Source organism: Lynx canadensis, chromosome B4 (genome assembly GCF_007474595.2).
Source record: "Lynx canadensis isolate LIC74 chromosome B4, mLynCan4.pri.v2, whole genome shotgun sequence".
NCBI lineage: Eukaryota > Metazoa > Chordata > Mammalia > Carnivora > Felidae > Lynx > Lynx canadensis.
The window spans coordinates 30,349,301-30,371,049 of NC_044309.1; positions in this window are offsets into that span (position 1 = coordinate 30,349,301).

The window sequence follows — 21,749 nt, forward strand, 5'->3', positions numbered from 1 at the left end:
TTCTACACCTGCTACCATTTATATAGATATGAGAACTTTCCACAAAGGAATTGCACCTTTTAAAAAACAATTCTCTCTACCTTCCTATTTCCACCTCCTCCCTGCCCTCTCTACCTTTCTAGGCACATATTGAGTGGAATCCTGGAAATAATTACCTCCTTGTGCTCTAGGTTTCAGGCTCTAACTCTGTGTCTTTCCCAAGGAACTCCAAATGTGAACCACTGTCAAACCAGAGGCCATGTAGCTGCTGCTGTGTACAAGATAATTACACAGGAAGGTGCAGACATAAATGGTGACTGTTTAGGAGTGCCCATTTTTTGGTCTGGCTACATAAGTCATTCATAACAAATTGTAGAAGTTGTTTTTTTCCATCCGATTTTGTTAACTAGAATGGGGCCTATTGTGAAGAATCTTTGATTTTTTTTGGTACACATTATACATTCAGCCTGGGGGTCTTGGTTAGGAGCTGGGGTCAAGTCCAAAGACAGTCTAGCCAGTTTGAATTCTGGCTCTGCCATTTTCTAGCCATGTGTCTTTAATCTTGTCAAGCTGTAAAATGGACACTGTAAAAGGACTTACCCTACAAGCTTATAGTGAACACTAAAAAAGAGCATGCACATGAGGGCTTAGCACAGTACCTGGCATAGAGGCAGCTCTCAGTGAATTTTAGCTATCATTATTACAGTAGCCCAAACCTCTTTGGCTGCCTTAGTTGTGTGTGCGAGTATATTTCTTCATGTCCCTCTACTCTTTCCCACCACAATTTCATAAAGAAAATCTGGGATTGGGTAGAAGAGTGCCTTGAAATTGTCCTTTTGCATAGAGACCTTCATGAGAACAAGCCGATGTGAGTCCTTCACAGCCAACTGTAGCACAATGCCTGCTGATTTAAGCTCAACTTGGTTAGTCTGATTTGCTGGTAGAACATGGATGCCATTAGGAGTAACCTTGGAGATAGGAGTCAGAGTCCGAAGTGTCAATATTGCAGGGTGAGCACCATGCAGTGGAAGGAGGATAGCTTCCAGATCACTGCTGGGTCACCACAACGGAGCAACAGAAAGCGGGCCATGCTTACATACCCCTGACCTTCTTTTCTTTCTTCCTTCCTTCCTTCCTTCCCTCCTTCCTTCCTTCCTTCCTTCCCTCCTTCCTTCCTTCCTTCCTTCATTTCTTTCCTTCAAGTTTATTCATTTTTGAAAGAGAGAGAGAGAGAAAACTTGAGCGGGGGAGGGGCAGGGAGAGAGGGAGACAGACACAGGATCTGAAGCAGGTTCCAGGCTCCGAGCTGTCTGCACAGAGCCCGATGCTGGACTTGAATTCACAAACTGTGAGATCACGACCTCAGCGGAAGTTCAACCGACTGACTAGACCAAGCTTCCCTCCCCGACCCTGTTTCATCTCATGGGGCTCTGGTTAGTGAAGGGGGCCTTTTCCTCCCTGCTCTTGCCAATCCAGGGTCATAGTAGTTGTCTAGAAAGATTACTCTGTTGTGTCAGTAATCAGCAGCCTGAATGGTCTCATCTCAATAAGATTAGAAAAAAATTCCCAGCCGCACTCTGGTCCGCAGCAGAGTGCTCTAATCGGGAAAACAATTTCCACCTGGGCAAAACTGCGCTCGGGACAACAAACGCGATGTCGTTTTCCGGCAATTAGAGATGCTTGCTCTCCTTTCTCTGTGCATGTTAAATTGTGTGTGTACAGCATAGGGCAGAAACACTGAGCGCGGAGGACAAAGAGACCTGAGAACCTGCTTTTAATTAGCTTCTCCTCTGACACTGCTCGTGTCTCCCCCGGTCCACCCATCCTGGGCCCTCTAATCATTTCTTACCATAGGCAATGAACATATGTCCCTCTGCTCAGCTAACAGGCACCTGTCTGCATAAGGAGGCAGACCAACCCCCAACTCCTCCCTCCCTGCCGATGTAGATGTCGAAGCTTCGAATTTCAATTCGGCCCCTGGGTCTGAGGCCCAATTTTGAACAAGTTGGCATGGGGTGGGTTCTGGTGGTGTACTTTTTAATTGCATTATCCTGGGTGATGAAACTCTTTTCATTCTTCATGCATAAAGCGCATGCTGCACGGGGCACACGCTTCCCACCGTGACTTTGAGCCCGGGCCCAGTTCCCTCCCAGGGCCACTTTGTCAGCTGTTCTAAGATCTTTTGTCATCTCAGTGCTATTAATTGCCCTTGAGCAGCACCAGGCTTTTTAATTCAGGTTTTCCTAGAACAGCAGGAGGGAAAATGGAATGATTGTAAAAGGGAGTTGATGTTAATTGCTAATGTAGGTGCACATTTCCTTGTTGTTTAAGATAGTCCTTTACATCTTGTAGTCTGGAAATAAAGAAGCAGAGACTGGATAAAGAATCACAGTCCTGGGACCTTCTTGAGAAGCCATAGGAGGAGGAATGAATGGGCTTTCTTTTGTTTCCTTGTTTTATTGAGTCTAATTGTCCCACAATCAAGGTATCCAAAAGATCTTATGTGAGTCCAAAATACAAAAGATGCCTGTGAGGGCCACACTGTGCATGCCCTGATTCAGAGACTCAGGGGGAAAAAGAAACAAAAATTTAACCGGAGCAATATAAAGGAAATTTTATACAGGCTCCTTAGGAGATTTAAAATCCTAGCCATACTGCTGACAGCAGGTGAAACAATTATGAAAGAAGAGAACCTACTGTTTGGGGAGTTTGGAATAGAGTCAAAGGATCAGGCCCTTGACACAGACTTTAAAAGAGTCGGGATAGAGTTTTAGCAGCAACAGGTGAGTTCATCTACCATCTTGATACTAAGGGAAGGAAGTTGTTTCGTTTTTTTTAGATGGTTGTCATTTTAACCAGTTCCACCTTTGAAATGGTGTTTTAATTATGTCCATAATTGTATCCTAACATGATTTTTTTTTGTATAAAACATTCTTTTAGGCAATGTTTTAAAAAAATACCTTTGTTTTGTGGTAGATGAATATTTCTCTTAAACAGTAGCAATAAACAAACAAAAAACAAAAAGCCAAAGGTATGTGGCTTTTCATACTCCCTGAACTCCCATTCTGGGCTTCACCCATGTCCCACCCTCACTTTCACCCTCAAATGAGAAGGCAGAAGCCCCACAAGTACTCTGTGGCTTCTTGCCACCATTTTGGAGGTCATGGTGTTTCCTCTGAGAAACCTTTCAGAACTCCAGTCTGAGGCTGCAGCCAGCACTGTGGGAGGTTGGGCCCCACTGTGGAGACCAAGGAAATGATGAGCCAGCTTGCTGTAGTTACACTAAGAAGCCTTTCAGAATGATTGCAAGTGACAAACAGGTGTGTGGATAGCAAGTCCACTAGGTTGACCATTTAAATCACTCTCCTCCCTGAGGGCTCTTACAGCTGAACTTCAGGAGGGAAACACATCTGCAGAGTGGCAGGAACCCCTTTGTGGCAGATTCACAGTCACACCTAAAAGTCTGAAGTGCAAAGAGCCAAGACCTCACAGAGGACCCAAGGGGACACAACTCGAGATCCTCCAAGTGAAGGTCCTTCTGATGCTTGCGCAAGTGCTCCCAAGCCGATCCCTGTGATGATAGACATCCTCACTGAGGTCAGATTTGAGGGTCAACACCTTATCCAAAAAATGTCCTGGCACCAAGACATGATATCCTCTCCCAATCTGGTTCTCCAGTGTTGTTAAAGACCTGCTTATGTCATAATTGCTTAGAATTCCCAAGAAATGGGGAACCCAAGGAGTTATTTCTTTTTTCCATTTTTCTGGCATTGTTAAAATCTTACAAATTGTCCCACACATTGGATGCCTACTCTGCAGAGGCACAGCTCTCTGGTATTGTAGGAAATATATAAATGTAACATGTCTCTTAGAACACTGTGTACCACTCAAAGTCAGAGGGGTTCGCACCCTTGTTTTCAGCCCAGCAAGTTACTTGTTGAAAGCATGTTACTTCTGGTCACTGTATTCCCTTTCCAAACTAGGTGGGAAGACCTTACACATCACTATGTTCATGGGAATCCTGAGAAACTGTTCATTCCTCGGAAAGTCAGTCGACAAGCTGAGGATAATAATGGTTCTGCCATTCACTAAGAACCCTCTAAAGGGCCACCAACAGGTCCCAACTGCAGATAGCCATTCAGGCTGTGTGGTGGGGATTCACTGGAACCCCAAGATCCTACCTTGATGACAGTTGTGGCGATGGCTTATATAATGATAAGAACCTGGTCATGGGAGTGAGGTAGAACTTAGCCTCTTTCTTTCTTTCTTTCTTTCTTTCTTTCTTTCTTTCTTTCTTTCTTTTTATTTTGAGAGAGACAGAGCACAAGTGGGGAAGGAGCAAAGAGAGAGGGGGAGAGAGAATACCAAGCAGGCTCTGCACAATCAGCATAGAGCCCTAGGCAGGGCTTGAACCCACAAACCATGAGATTGTGACCTGAGCCGAAACCAAGAGTCGGATGCTTAACTGACTAAGCCACCCAGGTGCCCCAGAGCTTAGCCACTTTCTTACTGGGTGGCTCTAGGCAAGTTATGTAACCACTCTGTCTCAGTTTCCTCAGCAGTGTAATGGGAAGGATGACACCTGCATGGTGGGGCTGATTTAGAGATTGAAGTAAGGTTAATGCACGTAGAATTGTGCCTGGCACTTAATAGATGCTCAGTAGATGCGGCTCAGGAGTGTATTACTGGATGATCTGTGTCAGGACATTGTAACATCCTAGGCATAGTGTTATACATAAAATTCGAGTGTCGCTCTGGAGAGTGGGAGGGAACACTTGTCATAATTGCACAAGGTCAAAGTCATGGATGGGACAGTCCCAGATTTAGGTCAACATCTCTAAAACCATGTCCTACTCTTTCACATGGGTCTTGCCTGGTGCTTTTAGGAGTGTTTCCCGTTTTGAAGGAGGGGCTGCTTTCAGCATGACCTCCCCTACCTGGGCTCAGATGGGTCTGATTAAAATCCATCCACTCTCCATCCTTCTCCCTTGGACCCCACCTACAAAAGCCCAGCTAAGCTGGCTAGCTGACAGACCAGCAAGCTTTAAATGCTATAGTGCCCTGTAGCTAACGCAAATGGCAAAACCACTCTTAGTGTCGGGCCACTGGGCTCCTTTCATCGAGATAAGACTCCTTCAGTGGGGAATTCTAGCCACAGTCATGATCCTGGACACCCAAACACGCCATCCCCTTTCCATCAGCCATGGCTGTGACAGCACTTAAAGCTGCAAGTGACAAAGACACTTCACAGAGGGGATCGATGTCAGGTTAGAGCAGAGCCACTTGAGAGCAGACAGGAACAAAGATGCTCTGGTGTTCAGAAACTGCTCCGCCCTCCAGCGAAAGGTGAGAGAACATTGTGCTCATAGAAGTTTCCATACCTGCCCACCTGCCCCACGTGCTTTTCACTGGAAAAAGAGTCTGCAGTTTGATTTAGTCTTCATTGTTCCCAGTGATAGCCATTCCAAATTTACTGTTTATGAGGTGAAGAAGGAGATATGCTTAGAGACTTAGAAAAAGTAAATTTAAATCAAACCATATGATTTAAACTTGAAATTGTTGGATTAGTAGAGAGTTTGTAAAATCTACTGTTCCATTCCCTTTCTTCCAGAAATAGAGCCATCCATAACTTTTCTTGGTCTGCACATTGCATTTTCTTCCCTGTGCTTGGTGTTCCTTCAACTCAAAAATGAGAGTTAATAATTCCTGCCTTACCTGCCTCGTGGGATTTTCTGTGCTGATTGATGGCCATAAAATAACATAAATAATCTATGTTTAGATGGTGCTTTAAAGTTTATAAGGAAAGCGCTTTTTCATTCAATCCTCACAATGACCCAGTGAGGTGGGCAGTCTGGGTTATGGTGCATAAATGTGGGGTCGAGGATACTAAACAGTATAAGAAGCAAAGCACTGTGCTCACCGATGGCGTGAATATCAGGAATAATGACCAGGAGTGTCCCAGTGTCTTGTTCTTTCAGGAAGGGTGAGAGCAAGGAGTGGCTCACCAGCCCCCTGAGTGCTTTTCCTGCTACTGCAGGGCATCCCCAGCTCCGATGTACAGGGGGACCACGGAGCTGTGTTAGGGTTGGTTGGGGAAGATGTGGACTCAGCTCCATTTGCTTGCAGCCACAATCCCTGTTGTGAGCTCTGTCCGTATCACAGCCCTCCCCAAGAGAGGGCATGAAGGGACGCAGTGGGATCCCTTCTACTTGCGTGTGGCTTCACTGCTGCCTACCTGGTGGGCTCAGTGCAGCCCACAGTGAGAATTCAGTGGTCAGGTGCATTTGTGGCCCCCCACACAGTGTGAAAACTCACTTCCACTATTAGTCTGGAGAACCAGCAGAAATGCTAGCTCTCCTTCCTGGCAGGCTCGGGCCAGTGATTCGCACCCAGGAGGCAGTGAGGTGGCATCAACACTGCCTCTTCCATATCTGAATGACTTCAAAGATTAAGCTTCTGAAACTAACTGGATTTTGCCAGCAATCACTTGAGTTTTAGATTACATTTCCAATCTAGAATTCCACTCCTTCATTAATGTCAGCCCTAGCACCCTGGAGTCACTATTCCTTTAGACGTCAGATGTCACTTTTTGCAGGAGTCTTTGTGGTGTTCTCCAAGTCTCCCACAGCACCCCCTGGAGTTACCCTTTCTATTTCAGATGCCTCGCACATAGTTAATACATAATTTTAGAATAAATTGGTGTCTAATGAATTAATTGAAGCAGCAGAGAGAGGAATGGAAGTAGAACTGAACACATTGCGGGCTTGCATGTAACACCATTGGTCATCTGTCCATTCTGATTTCCTGTATTTGCCAGAATCAACATGGTTAAAACTCATCCCTCAGCCTCCAGGTTATCCCTGCTTCATACTGTTTCTACACTACAAAACTATCATCCCTCAACCAGCCAACTTGAAAGACAATTTTTAAAGGGGGTTGGGAGGGTACATGAGAGTGTTTTATAAAGTTTTTACTTGAGGAAAAAAAGTGAAAGTGATCACAGAAAAACGAACTCACGTTTTCTAATGCTCACTACCTGATTTCTCTGGGCCCATGAGCACAGAGCTGTGTCCGGGGTCTTTGCTAACTGGAGCCTGTGGCTCACACTGACAATCAGGCTATTTAAGCTGAGGTGGCTGCTGAAGGGCACGAGTGGATGCTGGGCTGTCAGGACACAGTGCAGACGTTCCAGGCATGACCCTCTATCACCCAGCGCCCAATATTAATGAGTGATCTCCTGGCTTGATAACCACTGTCTGCTGCTATGCATTCCTAACACTTATATTGTATCACATTTCAGTTATTTTAGACAAGTCCCACTTTGCATGATTGATCAGTATTTTTACTTTCATGAGGTTTAGGTAGGTGGGGAAAAAGCCACAGCAAAAGAGCATGACAGGAAGTTTCTTTGTAAAGAGTCATGTATTACCTTCGGGTTATGGTTTCTTAAAACCCAAATTTCTTAAGTGTTCTGAGATTAAAAGCTTCCTATTTGCCACAAAGTTGAAGGATGATGATTTAGCTGGTGTTATTTTACAAGCACGATTTTACATTTGGCCGTCTACAGATTAATGAGTCTTTAATTTTCACTGGGGAAGGTCATTATGAGAGAAGTAGATTCTGGATCCTGACAGAACTCATTTGGGAAGTGAAACTGAGGAATTGTACTTAAAATGTGCAGCCTACCTCTTCCCCCAGAAATGTTCTCTGGTGGTGTGGGAGGGAGGCGACTGGTGGAGTCATCCCGGTCTGCAAGTTGTATTAGGCTGCTTCTAGATCACTTAAGAAAAACGGAGGAAAAAAGAAGGGTGTTATCATAACCTATAAACTTTTCCCTTTATTTCCTCGGCTTTCTCTCCCAATAAATTGAGATAGAAAGGAACTTTGAATTCAGTTAACCTAACCATAATACCTTATCAATTTTATAATTAAAGTTACCATTTACAGAACACTTATTATGTGTGTCATAATATGAGCAGCACAGCAAACTAAGTACTATTATCATCTCTACAGATCAGCAACTGCAGCTCAGAGGTGGGGTAAGTTACCCGCCTGAGGTCACACAGCTTGATATGTGGCAGAGCCAGGATGGATGCTGAGGGCTGTCTGATACTAAAGACAACACTGTGCACACTTACACATTTTCTCTCTTGTTTAGAGGATAAGGGGAATCACGTCCACAGGTATTGAAGGACTTTTTCTAAGTCACACATCATGTTAGTGGCAGTGCTGTGACATAAACACAGGTTTCTGGATCCAAGGCTGTCATTCTGCTATAGCACCAAAGCATCATAACCTGACATAGCAACCATGCAGCTATCCAACTTCCATATTCTGAGCAGCTTCCAATTTTCTGTAATTTTTAAAAAAAAATTTTGAAGTTTATTTATTTTGAGAGAGAGCATGTACGCATGCTTGCCCGTGTGAGCCAGAATCAGAGAGGGGCAAAGAGCCATGGAGAGAGACAATCCCAAGCAGGCTCCATCCTGTCAGCTTAGAGCCCAATGTTGGGGCTCAATCCCACAAACCATGAGATTGTGACCTGCGCCAAAATGAAGAATCGGATACTTACCCAACTGAGTCACCCAGGTGCCCTTTCCTATAATTTTTAAATTTTTAGTAAGAATTCTTTTTATTCTATACCCAAATAATGTGTTTTTGTAGATTTCTCTTCATTCTACCAATAAATTCATAACTTAGAAGCCGCCTTTTTTAGATCATGTATCTTAGTTTCTGGTTGGAAAATATGACCACTCTCCAGAGTTGCCCCACATATAGGTTTGGGACAAAAGTGTGTGTGATGGATGACTAAGCTACCTCAAGAGTTATCAGAACAAGCAGCACTGAAGTGGCAGATGGATGCTAAGGGACTCTGAAGACTGACTCGATGTATTCCATCCCATCCATCCACTGTTCTGCTTGACAAGTCCGAAATTTCTGGCCTTGGAGTCACTTCTTTGGATTAAGGTATCATATCACCAATTAAGATAGATATATGCTATGGTCTATTGTCTGTAAATATTGAACTTGATTTCAATGAACCTGATGGCCAGTTGTCTGGGGAAAAGTCGAGATACGGGGGAGGTAGTTTTTGGTGTAAGAAGCAGAATTCAGGAAAGACTCAAGGCAGAGGAACTCAATGCCTGGTAAAAGGTCAGTCCAGGTATAATAATGCCCAGTGGGGCACTTGGAGTTGAGGTAAGCAAATATAGGGGAAACAGAATTTTTCAGGAAAAATGGTAATGATTCTCTTGCTACCTAGAGTACTTTTAGGAAACATTCATAAGTAGCTTGGATAGTTGGTGGATGACATAGTACCGAATACTCAAGACAGAGAACCAGAGACAGGGTAGAGGATTCTAAAACAAGCCATAGGGGGGCTTGAAGACAAACCCTGCTAATAGGTTCATGCAATCCTGACACTGACCTCAGGTTATGGCTCCTTGAAAGAGCAACCAGGTGCCTATCACATATGCCCCAGAAGAATTCAGGCCACATGGCTTCAGTGTGAGAGTGAGAGTGGGCATGGAGCCACTGACCCTCAATGTCTATACAAAATAATCAATTCCCTGGGCCTCCTCCCTCATCTACCAAGCAGAGATAGCTGCCATGGAATTCTGCAACACTCTCTTCACAGCTTGCCCTGGCATTGCCACACTGTTCAGTGTTTACCTAGAAGGGCTGGCAGGCACTTCAGAAGGAAGCAGGTGAAGGAAGATCCATCTCTACCACCACATCCATCCTTCACCTGAGATTCAGTCCACCACACAACAAACCACCCTGCATTCCCATCAGGTCAGTTTTCATTACTTCTTTTTTAAAAATTTTTTTTTAACGTTTATTTATTTTTGAGACAGAGAGAGACAGAGCATGAACAGGGGAGGGTCAGAGAGAGGGAGACACAGAATCTGAAACAGGCTCCAGGTTCCGAGCTGTCAGCACAGAGCCCGATGCGGGGCTCAAACTCACGGACTGCAAGATCATGACCTGAGCCGAAGTCGGCCGCTCAACCAACTGAGCCACCCAGGCGCCCCAGTTTTCATTACTTCTAAGATGTGGATGAACACAGTTCAAGCCAGAAATTAGGCCCCAAGGGTGCCTTGCTGTTAAATTGGTTGGATAAGTGGCAAGTGCAGCAAATCAGCCCTCAGTGAATTTAGAATTTCAGAATCATGGTGATTATCCCTTGATGGGAGGAGAGGGAGAGGATGAGACAGGATACCAAGTAACCTATCCCTGACCTCCTATTGTTGAGTAATCAAGGCCAATCACAGACTCTTGGTGTGTAGAAGAAGGCTTTGCTAATCACGGTGTGCAGAAAATTATATTTTGGCTAAGGAGAACCTCTTTAGTACACACTTTGCCTGTTGTGTGGGCTCGAGAGGAAATTATGTAATAAGAAGAGGTGTTGCTCACAGGAAGTGAAGTGGCAGTCTCTGAACCCTGCGCCCTCCCACTTCAGACTCCAGGAAACCAATTCTACTGTCCTGGGGCAGGTGGCCGCACAAGTTCCCCCTGCCTCCAGTGTGCCTGACCAGTTGGCCTTCATGTGGCCACGCTGCTTGATATTTGCCCCTTTGGAAACCATTATATGGTTAGGTTCTCCTAATGGCTCACATTTCACCTGGTAAAAGTTTATCCGGGAGCATTTTCCTGAACCTGAGTTTTAGTCTCAAGCCAGGGCTATTTCTAGGGTCCAAAGGGTGTGTGCCCATCTGAGAATTTGGTTGCTTCCTTTAACAGCAATAAGCAAAACTCCCGACTCTGTAGGAGGATTTGCCCCCAGAAGATGACAGATTCCAGGCAACTCCTTCTTCTACTTTCTGGATCACTGCTAGTGGTTCCCCACTGCCCCTGTTACACAGGCTCAGAACATTCAAAACAAGTTTAATAGTACCTAATTTCAATAAAGATAATTACAAAAGGCTTTTTTTTTTTTTTGGCTGAAAAGAACATCAATAAAATTAACAAATATAAGATGTCATTTTGGGGGTGCCTGGGTAGCTCAGTCAGTTAAGCATCTGACTCTTGATTTTGGTTCAGGTCATGATCTCACGGTTCATGAGTTAGAGACCCGCATTGGGATCCCAGTCTCCCTCTCTCTCTCTGCCCCTTCCCCACTTGTGCTATCTCTTTCTCAAAATAAATAAATAAATGTAAAAAAAGATGACATTTTGAAGTCAAACATCTTATGAAAGTAAATACTGTACTCGTTTTTTTAAGATAGTCCATGCTTTGGAAGACTCCCTGTTTAAATTTTTTCTTAATGTTTATTTATTTTTGAAAGAGAGAGACAGAACAGAAGCGGGGAAGGGGCAGAGAGAGCTGGAGACACAGAATCCGAAGCAGGCTCCAAGCTCTGAGCTGTCTGCATGCAGCTCGATGCGGGGCTTGAACTCACAAGCCATGAGATGATGACCTGAGCCAAAGTCAGACACTTAACCGACTGAGTCATGAAAGCGTCCCTGGAAGCCTCCCTGTTGAGATGATTGAGATGGGGTGGTTCTCATTAGCAGCAGTGTAAACACAGACATGGAGAGAGAAAGGCTTAGGTAGCTTTCTTTAAGCTATCTCTCCTTTGAGTGGGAGGTTGGTCTGAAGTGAGGAGAGAATATCATTAAGAAAGAAACAAAAGAGAACAAACCGAGGGTTGATGGGGGGTGGGAGGGAGGGGAGGGTGGGTGATGGGTATTGAGGAGGGCACCTTTTGGGATGAGCACTGGGTGTTGTATGGAAACCAATTTGTCAATAAATTTCATATTAAAAAAATAAATAAATAAAAACATTTTGATGCATAAAAAAAAAAAAAAGAAAGAAACAAAAGAGCTGGAAACCAGCACTAGCAACAGACTCACACTGCCACCTCCTTCCTTGCTGGCATCTCTATCCAGCCCTATGTGAGACAAGTGTGTCCAGGACTTCCGTGGGAAAGCACAATGCCCAATCCTGATGATCTCTGAGCATTCCTTGAGTAAGGATGTCATTAACGCCCAACTCTTGGCCTTTCTCTCTCTAACCCTTCACTCATTCTTCCATAGAGATGAGCACTGAATTACTGTGAACAAGGCAAACATGTTTGAACCTCGGGTTTTTTTTTTCTTTTTTTTTAATTTTTTTAAAAATATTTATTTATTTTTGAGACAGAGAGAGACAGAGCATGAACAGGGGAGGGGCAGAGAGAGAGGGAGACACAGAATCTGAAACAGGCTCCAGGCTCTGAGCTGTCAGCACAGAGCCCGACGCGGGGCTCGAACTCACAGACCGTGAGATCATGACCTGAGCCGAAGTCAGATGCTTAACTGACTAAGCCACCCAGGCACCTCTGAACCTCGGTTTTATAGGTTGCATGGGGGCACTGGGTTAAGAATTCACGACATGCCTCCAAGATCCCAGATTAATTTGGAGGTTTCTCTATGCCAAGTGTCATGTGGCAGACTTCTTTGTAAGAATCTCCCAAAATTCATTCTTTTGTTTTGCAAAAGTACTGTTTTGGGATAGCTTAACTTTTCTCTTTTGTGTTTCTGTGTTTTCTTTCAACATGAGGCAGCCTAGGCCCAGGGAAGAAGCAAAGCATCCCAGTTCAGCAGAGGTGCCCGGGTAGTGCTCCAAGGCTCTCAGCTTCCTACTGAGTTGAGAGCTGGTAGTTGGCTGAGGGGGCTGGGAGACATGCAGGCTGGGCCAGGGGATGTATGGAAGATGGGTTAGGCACTTCCAGTATCTGTGGTACCATGGATTATTGAGAAAAGGCCAAATTTCCCAGGTCCTGACCAAGCTAGGAACAGTTCACAAGTTCATCTGCATGGTGACCAGGAAGGCTGCTTGAGCCTGGATCCACACTGCCAGCCAGAGCAGAATCAGCTCCAGATCGGGACCTCACTTATTCCTCCAGTGGCACAACTCAGGGCAGCCTCATCCTGTGCCCTGAGTAACATCTCAGAGATGAGCCAGCAGACAGGGGAACAACTTGAAGAACTGAGCATTTCTACCAAAATGACTAGTTAAATCTCAAAAGAGAGTGTCGATTATGGTTTCCATCCAAAATTTAAATCTAACTAAGGCATTCCTCTCTGCTACCTATCAGATGGGCCCCCAGCTCATAAGAGAGAGAAGGTCAGTTGTAGATTCTATAAAGAATCTCTACCTTCTTTCTACTTCCAAGCTGTAATGAGTGATTTGAGGGATCACACTCTCATTCCTTCACTTATTGATTTCAACAGGTATTAAACACCTGCTACCTGCTAAAAATTGTTGGTGCTGATTGAAGTTGTGAGGGGTGACAGATATTTTGGTCTGGGGGGGGGGCAGTGGCTGTCCAGACCTACTGTCATTATAGAGCGATCTTCAAATAAGATTATTATTATATCCTATGCTGGGAAGGGTGGGCTCTGCTCCAAAGGTGTGTATCTTAAAATAGCTGACTGTTTCTAAAGCACTACCCTGGTAAAATAGTGTTTATTCCACTTAGAATAACTGGCTTGAGGCTATTGCTACTGACAACGTTTCCTGCAGTTGGATGGAGAGAAAGAAAGAAGCATGGAGCCCAACAGTTGGCCCAAATATTTGTTTAGTCATGTCTTCAAGTCAAAAATATCCTTACAAAACCATTTCTCAAGGTAATGGAAGAATCAGGTAGATTAGGGAGACCTAATCAGGTGTTCAGGTTTTCTAAACCCCATTATAAAATTGATGAATCCTGCGCACAGGAGAAATTACAAAATGTGTCACTCTGATAATTGGTACAAGAGGAAATACAAATAACAAACACAGGGAATTAATTTATATTTTCACAAGTATAACAAAAAAAAAGTACTTACTAAAGCAAACGTGAAGAACTATTGTCATTGGAATTAGTAAAACAAATGCATCAAAATTTACTTTACAATGTTTTATACATTTATTGCTATGTTATTGATGGTTTTGTAAGTTGGTATAAACTTTTTGGGGGAAAGCAGTATGAGAAAGAATAGAGAACAAAGATGGTCATAAATTTTGGCCTAGTGATTTCATTCCTAAGACTTTATCCTAAGAAAATAATTCAGGAGAAGCAAGAGCTCTCTGAGGTAAGGGAATCTTCTTTTTTTTTTTTTTTTTTTAATCTTCTGCTTTTTAAAAAATTTAAATCCAAGTTAGTTAACATATAGTGTAATAATTATTTCAGGAATAGAATTTAATGATTCATCACTCACATCCAACACCCAGTGCTCATTCCAACAAATGCCCTCTTTAATGCCCATCACCCATTTAACCCATCTCTCCAACCAATATCCTGCCAGAAACCCTCAGTTTGTTGTCTGTATTTAATAGTCTTTTATGGCCTGTCTCCCTCTATGTTTTTATCTTATTTTTGCTTCTCTTGAGGGAAGGGAATTTTCTGTAGCATTATCAATGTGGGGGAGAAGAAAAGGGACACAACCTGAATGACTAACATTAGGACAAAGTGGGTATGTTTCACAGTGAATTGGCAGGCAGTCTCAGAGAGAAATAGTTATGGAAACAATTGAAGAGTGTGATGAGGCAGTATTAAAAGAAAAAACACAGTTAAAAATGATGCTATTGTTGCTTATGATGCTATGGTTGACCATGTATAAATAAGCAAAAACGGTAGCAGTAGCACTGAGATGGCATAATTATGATATTTTCCAACATTTTTAACTTTGTTACACCTCGTTTTTTTTGTTTTGTTTAAAAAAATTTTTAATGTGTATTTATTTTTGAGAGAGAGAGACAGACAAAAAGACAGCGAATGGGGGAGGGGCAGAGAGAGAGGGAGGCACAGAATCTGAAGCAGGCTTCAGGCTCTGAGCTGCCAGCACAGAGCCCGACGTGGGGCTCAAACCCATGAACTGCGAGGTCATGACCTAAGCTGAAGTTGAGCTCATGACGCTTAACCAACTGAACCACGCAGGTGCCCCTGTTTCACCTCACTTAATTTTTAATGAAAAAGCATTCACATGAAATCTAAGGTCTCCAACAAATAGAACATGGTCATGCAGGGTCTCAAATGTTAAAAATAAGCCATCATGTGAGTGAGTGATAGCTGTACTTCAGGGGCTGGGAAATGGCTTTTAACCAAGATCTATAATGAGTATGCTGAGTGGTTTGAGGTGTGTCAGAATGGAAGCAGCACATAGAGAAAAGTCATTTCTTCTTCCAGGAACCACATTAGCCATCTCTGTATCACTCAGCACATCGGACACAGCCCCGGGCTTCCCAGAACTCCAGCATCCTGGTGGAAATACTCTATAGAAAGCATGGAAAAGCCAAACCAACAAAGCCAGACTGAAAGGTTTTTAATTAGATCAAAAGGGTTGAGTGTGGTCTGGGTTTCACATGAAACATATTCTTTTTCATCTATTTTCTCACTCAAATACTATTGTGTGAGTAATCTCCAGGATCCACTCAGCCTGGTTTATTTAATTTAATATTATTTTGTTACTTTACTTTATGTCTTATGATACAAATGCGACTCTTTATAAGACTTACAGATTATTTCCTGGGCGTCTGAAAAGGAATCTGTCAGGGTCCTTCACCTAAAGGACTCACACACACAACACACACTCACACACACACAAAAATCCTCATTTTTTTTCATTCAGGTAAAGAAAGACAAAGAACTGAAAGGGGCCAGGAAGCTGGACCACCATTTTGCTTATGATCAGCAGTTTTGATTCCTAGGAGAGAGACAGCACAAACCAGCCATGCAGCAAGGCAGTGTGCAGCCAGGATTTATATGGCTCCAATTTCCTCAGGAGGACCCCCTGGTGTGACCGCTCTGCTGTCCACAAGAAACACAGGAACCCTGGTGCCACTGCTTTAATAATTAGATGCTACCCAAGCCCTTTGATTTTGTGTTATGAAACCTTTCTTCCATAAAAGGAGGGTTTTCCCTGGCAACCCCCTGAGCCTTTGGGACCTCAGGTGACTTCTGTACCCGGGTGGATGTTGTACAGCTTCACCTCCTGCAAGTTGCCTCGTCCCTTCAAGAGCACGTGTGGGCCGGGGGGAAAGAAAGTTGCTCCCTTTAAGCTCAAGCTCATTTGCTCAAATGAACAATTCTTCTTCTGAGAGCTTTTCTCTGCATCTTTGTTACTAAATAATGGGCATGGAATCTAATGAAGTTATCACATTTGATGTATCAATGAGGACATTGAAATTAGACTAAAAATTCCTAACTACTCAACTTACACCATCTTCTATATTTTGCCTTCTGACAATCACGTGAAAACCCCAAGGATGTCAGATTTTATGCATCTATTATTAGGCCTGGGCATGATTCTTCCCGTGGAATTATCCCCTACTTGGAGGAGGGGCACTAGGAACGAAATTTCAAAATTGCATCAAAAAGATGTGAAGGGAAAGGCTGTATCAAACCTGCTATTTGCTGTAAAACCACATTGTCTGAGTGTTTATCGAGTCTCTGAAATCTGGCTAGACAAAGTTCCTCTTTTGCTGAAAAATCCAAAGTTTGGAAAATCATTGTCATTTTCAGGCTAATGTCCATTTTCTTAGCTCTGCAATAGAGAAAATTCCATCAGTATATATTTCCTTCTCAATTACTAACATGTTTCTTCAACAATTTTTAAAATTTAAGCTACTTTATACACTATCATAAAATTCCAATTTAATTTACATACATCAAGATAAAATGACTAGGAGTTTTTAGGGGTCATAATGTAAACAGAGAGAGGGCAGGTATGATAAAGAGGGAAGGAAATTCTGGTGTTCTGGCCCTTTCCATGCAGTCTGTCTTAGATTGGTGTGTAAGAGTCTCTCATAGAGCCCAGGTTACTAAGTGAACCTTAAGACAGCTGTAATCCATGGCATCCTATGCAACTTTGCTCTTTACAAAATACTTCCTTCTCAAATTCACAGCTCTTTATCCACAGCTATGAATTCATAGTGACTGGGAAGTGCTTCCAACACTTGAGCTTTTTTGTATCAAGACCAGAAAACATGAACAAGTACAGTGTTTTCAACCAGAGTCCCTTATGATTCTTCCATCACCACTATCAGCTATATTCAGAAAGAATTCCCTATATAGTTCTAAGTAGGATTTTTAATCTACAACAGAAATAACAATAATGACCATTAAAAAAAAAAGACTGCTATCCTGTCAGTGTATTGGAATACTAAAATAATAATTGGAGTCTTTCTACTCACTCCCCTCTTGTGGAGTAAGATGTTCAAAAGCAACAGTGGTTGCTGGCAAGGGATTTTATTGGGTAGGATTTCACCATTAATGTGCTCCTATACATTTACCTCTTTCTCCAGTAGGTAACTCCACAATTTTTTCTCTGCATCTTTTATTGTCTTTTAAGGAATTGATAAGGGTCTCACTTCTAGTTTCATCTCTAAGGCCTCTTTTCTAGTTAATATATCTCTTTAGATGTTCAACAAAGCAGAATCAACCAAATTCTCTAAGGAAACATGTCAGAGTAATTGTATGAGAACAGAGAACAATATTCTTCACAGTGTTGTCTATTATTATTAGTGCATGCATAAAAATGCTTAATATTGTAATTCTGAGTGAAGTAGGATTTTGAACAAAAGTCAATTCTCTGGAGGGAGGAGAGTGGGAGAGGGAAGGAGAGGGAAACATCTCATCAGAACTTCCTAAAGACATTATCACTGGAAAAGGCTAGAAATGAGGAATAGGGAGCAGTGCAGTAAGATTACCAGGCTTCCAACTGAAAGAGAAGTCTCCTGCTACTTATGACAAGAAAATTTTATATGCTGTCCCTCAGGGAAGGTACAGCCACTATTAAAACCACATCATCATTGAAAAAAAAAAGCTATATCTTGATTAATAGAATCAGGGCCAGATGCTAACTTTCAGAAACAGATAAAGAAATCCAGCTTCTCAAACCTAATGCAATTATTCATAAGGGATGATCGTCATAATTGCACATGCCCAAGGTCCTTGGGGGTATAGTTTGAAATTACCTGCTATATGCCGGAAATTTCTTGATAGTTTCTTGTTTTCACTTTAAAAAGCTTTGTGAATTGTGCATTATACCCCATAACATATCCAAGCTCATTTTAATATAGAAATAATGTTTTCAATTGCCACTTGTATATCCCTGGCACATTACTGGTATATAAGTGCCTCGATTTAATATACCAAGGGGAAGACATAATTTTGACCTGTGCAAAGCTCTTGGAAACCTTGTTAAAGTTTCTGATTCTACATGTCCAGGGTGGGATCCCAGGTTCCACATATCTAAAAAACTCCTGGGTTATTCCTGTATATCTGACACAAACAGCTGCACTTTGAGTATTGAAGCTATAGACCAGCAGGTTGTATGGTGTGATCTCTGACCAGCAGCTTCAGCATTTCCTGGGAACTTGTTAAAGATGTAGACCCTTAGCTCCCATTCACATCTACTGAATCAGAAACTCTGGGGGGTGGGGCCCAGGAATCTGTGTTTTTTAATAAGCCCTCCAAGAGATTCTGATTTAGACTAATTAACCAAGGCAGTAAGAATTTAGTCAGCCAAGAGTAGAGATTATAGGCGTTTAGGTCCTTATAAACCTATAATACATAGATGGCTTCGAGATCCATGCAGATGACATAAAACCAAGAAAAGAAATTTCCTGAATCTGATTCAAGAGTCATGAATTAGAGCTGGACTCACTGCAACCAGGATGGTCACAGGACAAATATACTGCACAGTAAAGAACCAGAGGGGATAACCAGGAAGTATATCAGAGAGATTAGGAAGAAGTCCCTAAGAGGAGATGAAAGTCTACCTGAACAATTTCATCCATATGAGCTTAGGCAGCAAGTATCTGAGTTCGACATGCAAGCCTGAAAAGTAGAGGGGGCGGGGAATATTCCTATGGAATCAATGTGCCATCAGATTGTAATTAATGTGACATACAGAACATTGATCGCTGTACATTATCAGTTGCTCCTTGGGAAAGATTTGCTTTATGTACTTTAGGGTCTTCAACAGTTTCCTAAGGAAAATTCCCAACTTTGTCCTTTCTTATCTTCTAAAGCATTTGTATGAGCTTTTGCTTTGAACAGGCAAAGAGATATATTCAAGTCGAGATATAAATAGCTATAGAGAGAGTACTAGAGATCAGGTCTAGAGGAGCCACAGGCCCCATGCAGGTAGCAGGCGCTTATGGTGGGAGACAATCAGAAAAAGTCCAAACTAGCCTCTGGAGACAGCTGGGATGGATGCTCCCCTCCTGCCTGGAGATGCCCTCACATGGTCTCTGTATGGCTAAAGAGCTGCACTGCTGCAAGAAAAACCTGAAATCTCCTTCAGCTTGGGTCAAAGTCAAAGCTTGGAGTCCCAAAATGAACCTGGTATTGCTGCTCACAAATGATGTGTTTTCTGTAGAGATATGAGGTGTGGCTTGTGATTTTATCACCACGCTTCATACCAGAGGGTAAGTGACAGGGTTATTGCTCCAGAGAAGGATTGCTTTTTGTTCTGTTCTTTTTGGTGTTGTATTTCCTAAATTTTAAAGGACAGCCTTTAATTCATGTCTGCATGAGCTTTGAGGGATACCTGGACACCCGTCTTTCCCCAACACCTGTCCCCACTGTCATGGTCTATGGCTCCAACTCTTCCTCCGCCCCATCTGCAGATTGTCCCCACTTCCCCTCCGGAGGGTGTCAGCTAGTCCTGGCCACCTGGCAGGACTAGACCCTGCTGCTCTGTATGAGCAGCCCTGGCATTATGAAGGGTCCCTGAGGGAGCAGGACATGGAAATCAGGTCACAGGGCTGTCATAGACCCCTATGAACTATAAGGATCAGGGCCTTCTTTTTGTCCCAGCCCTATTTCTGCTCACCATCCTCTCTGGAGGGCCCTTTATCTTCTTCACCAACTTCCCCCATACCCCCAAAAAATACTTTTGGCAAAGAAAAGTGAGGTTAAAAACAATCGTTCTTAGAGAATCTGAAGAAAAAAAATATTTATATAGAAACATACATATAAACAGATCATGTCTATGCCCCAAGCCTGAAATGCTCCTTCAAAAGGATATAAAGATTTAAGTCAAAGAGGTTAACACCTAAGACCCAACAGGATATTCAGAATGAGTACATTCAGTAATTAGACATATACCTATTAAATTGTTGACAAGCACTAGATACAATAGTCTATAAGGAGACAAAACAGCATATATGCCCACAAGTGCACAAAGTCACTTTCTCAACAGCTGTTTCTAGTTACGTTAAGTTTTTCTACATTCTATACACTTGGTTATGTGCAGAGACAAGGCCTTTAGTTATAATGAAGAACTTGAATTGAAGCATGAATCAGATACCCAGAGGAGCTGACCTGGTTTGCCAAACACAAATATTATGAAGATAAAAACTGAACCACATAATTTGTTTTATTGTTGTATTTTCAAAATAAAACCTCATTAACCAGAATAGAATATGTTTCCTAATAATCACAATATGATGCATAACATTTATTGAACAATTACTAAGGGAAAGGCCCTGAGTGAGTTGTTTTAGTATAATTCAGTCCTCACAAAGTATTATAGGGCAGAGGTGGAAACAGGACAGTAAGTACTTGAGTGTCAGTCAATTCCAATGGAATGAATGAACTGAAACCAGTTAATATTCTTTTTTTTTTTAATGTTTATTCATTTATTTTGTGAGAGAGAGAAAGAGAGAGGGAGGGAGCGAGCGAGAGAGAGAGAGAGAGAGAAAGAGAGAGAATCCAAGTGGGGGAGGGGCAGAGAAAGAGGGAAAGAGACAATCCCAAGCAGGCTCTGCACAATCAGTGCAGAGCACAACTCAGGGCTTAGTCTCAGGAACCATGAGCTCATGACCTGAGCTGATATCAAAAACAACCCAAGTACCCCTGAAACCAGTTAACTTTCGGTTTTGCATCACCCCATTGCATCCTCAGAATGAGTTTTTGATACATTGAGCCTAGGGTATGTGCCTATGCCTTGGCTGTGCTGTGGTGGGGAGAAGCAGGAGTTGGGAGGTGTCTCTAAGGACATGGCTGTCTTCCCAGCAGGAGGGCAGTGCTCCTGATCGGTGCCACCAAGGCTGAGGCCAATGGAAAGGAGGTAACTTCCCAGAGAAAATCAGAGCAAAATGTTGGGTGCTCAGGAAAGGAAAAGTGTCCACTTCAGAAACACTTCAGAAATGAGTTGTCCAAGTTCCATAACTACAAAATGTTCACTCTTGGACAAGAAGACAGAACATCTGAAGCTCAATGCAGGTTCTACCTGAAACTTTGAAAGGACTTTGAAATTATTGTATAGAAACTGAAAGAAAAAAAAAGGAACATAAATGTCTTTTAGGAGACAAACTGATTAATTTCAAATGCACCAGGCCTCCTTTCCCTGGCCTCATTAAGACAGAAAATACTTTAGATCAGCCAGAATCCCAAAATGACACGCTTATGTCAAGAAAGTAATAAGTAAATAAATAATAAATGGTGAAGATTTTGAAAGGCTCATATTGATCTGGTTTTAAATCCCACTTCTGCTACATAGTACCTTGTGAGTTTGAATTATGCAGCTAGCATCGTGCTTTTCTCTTAGTAATTGTCCAATAAATGTTATATATCATAATGTGATATTTGGAAACATATCCTGTTCAGATGAATATATCTTTTGAAAATGCAGCAGTTAAAGATGATATTGATGACTTTTGGGTAAGCAAAGATTTCTTAAAATTTCTTAAGCAGAACACATTGGCACTCACTATAAAGTAAAAGTACATAAATTGCAATACATGAAAAATTAAAATTTGCACTTATCAAAAAAATCAATAACGAGAAGGAA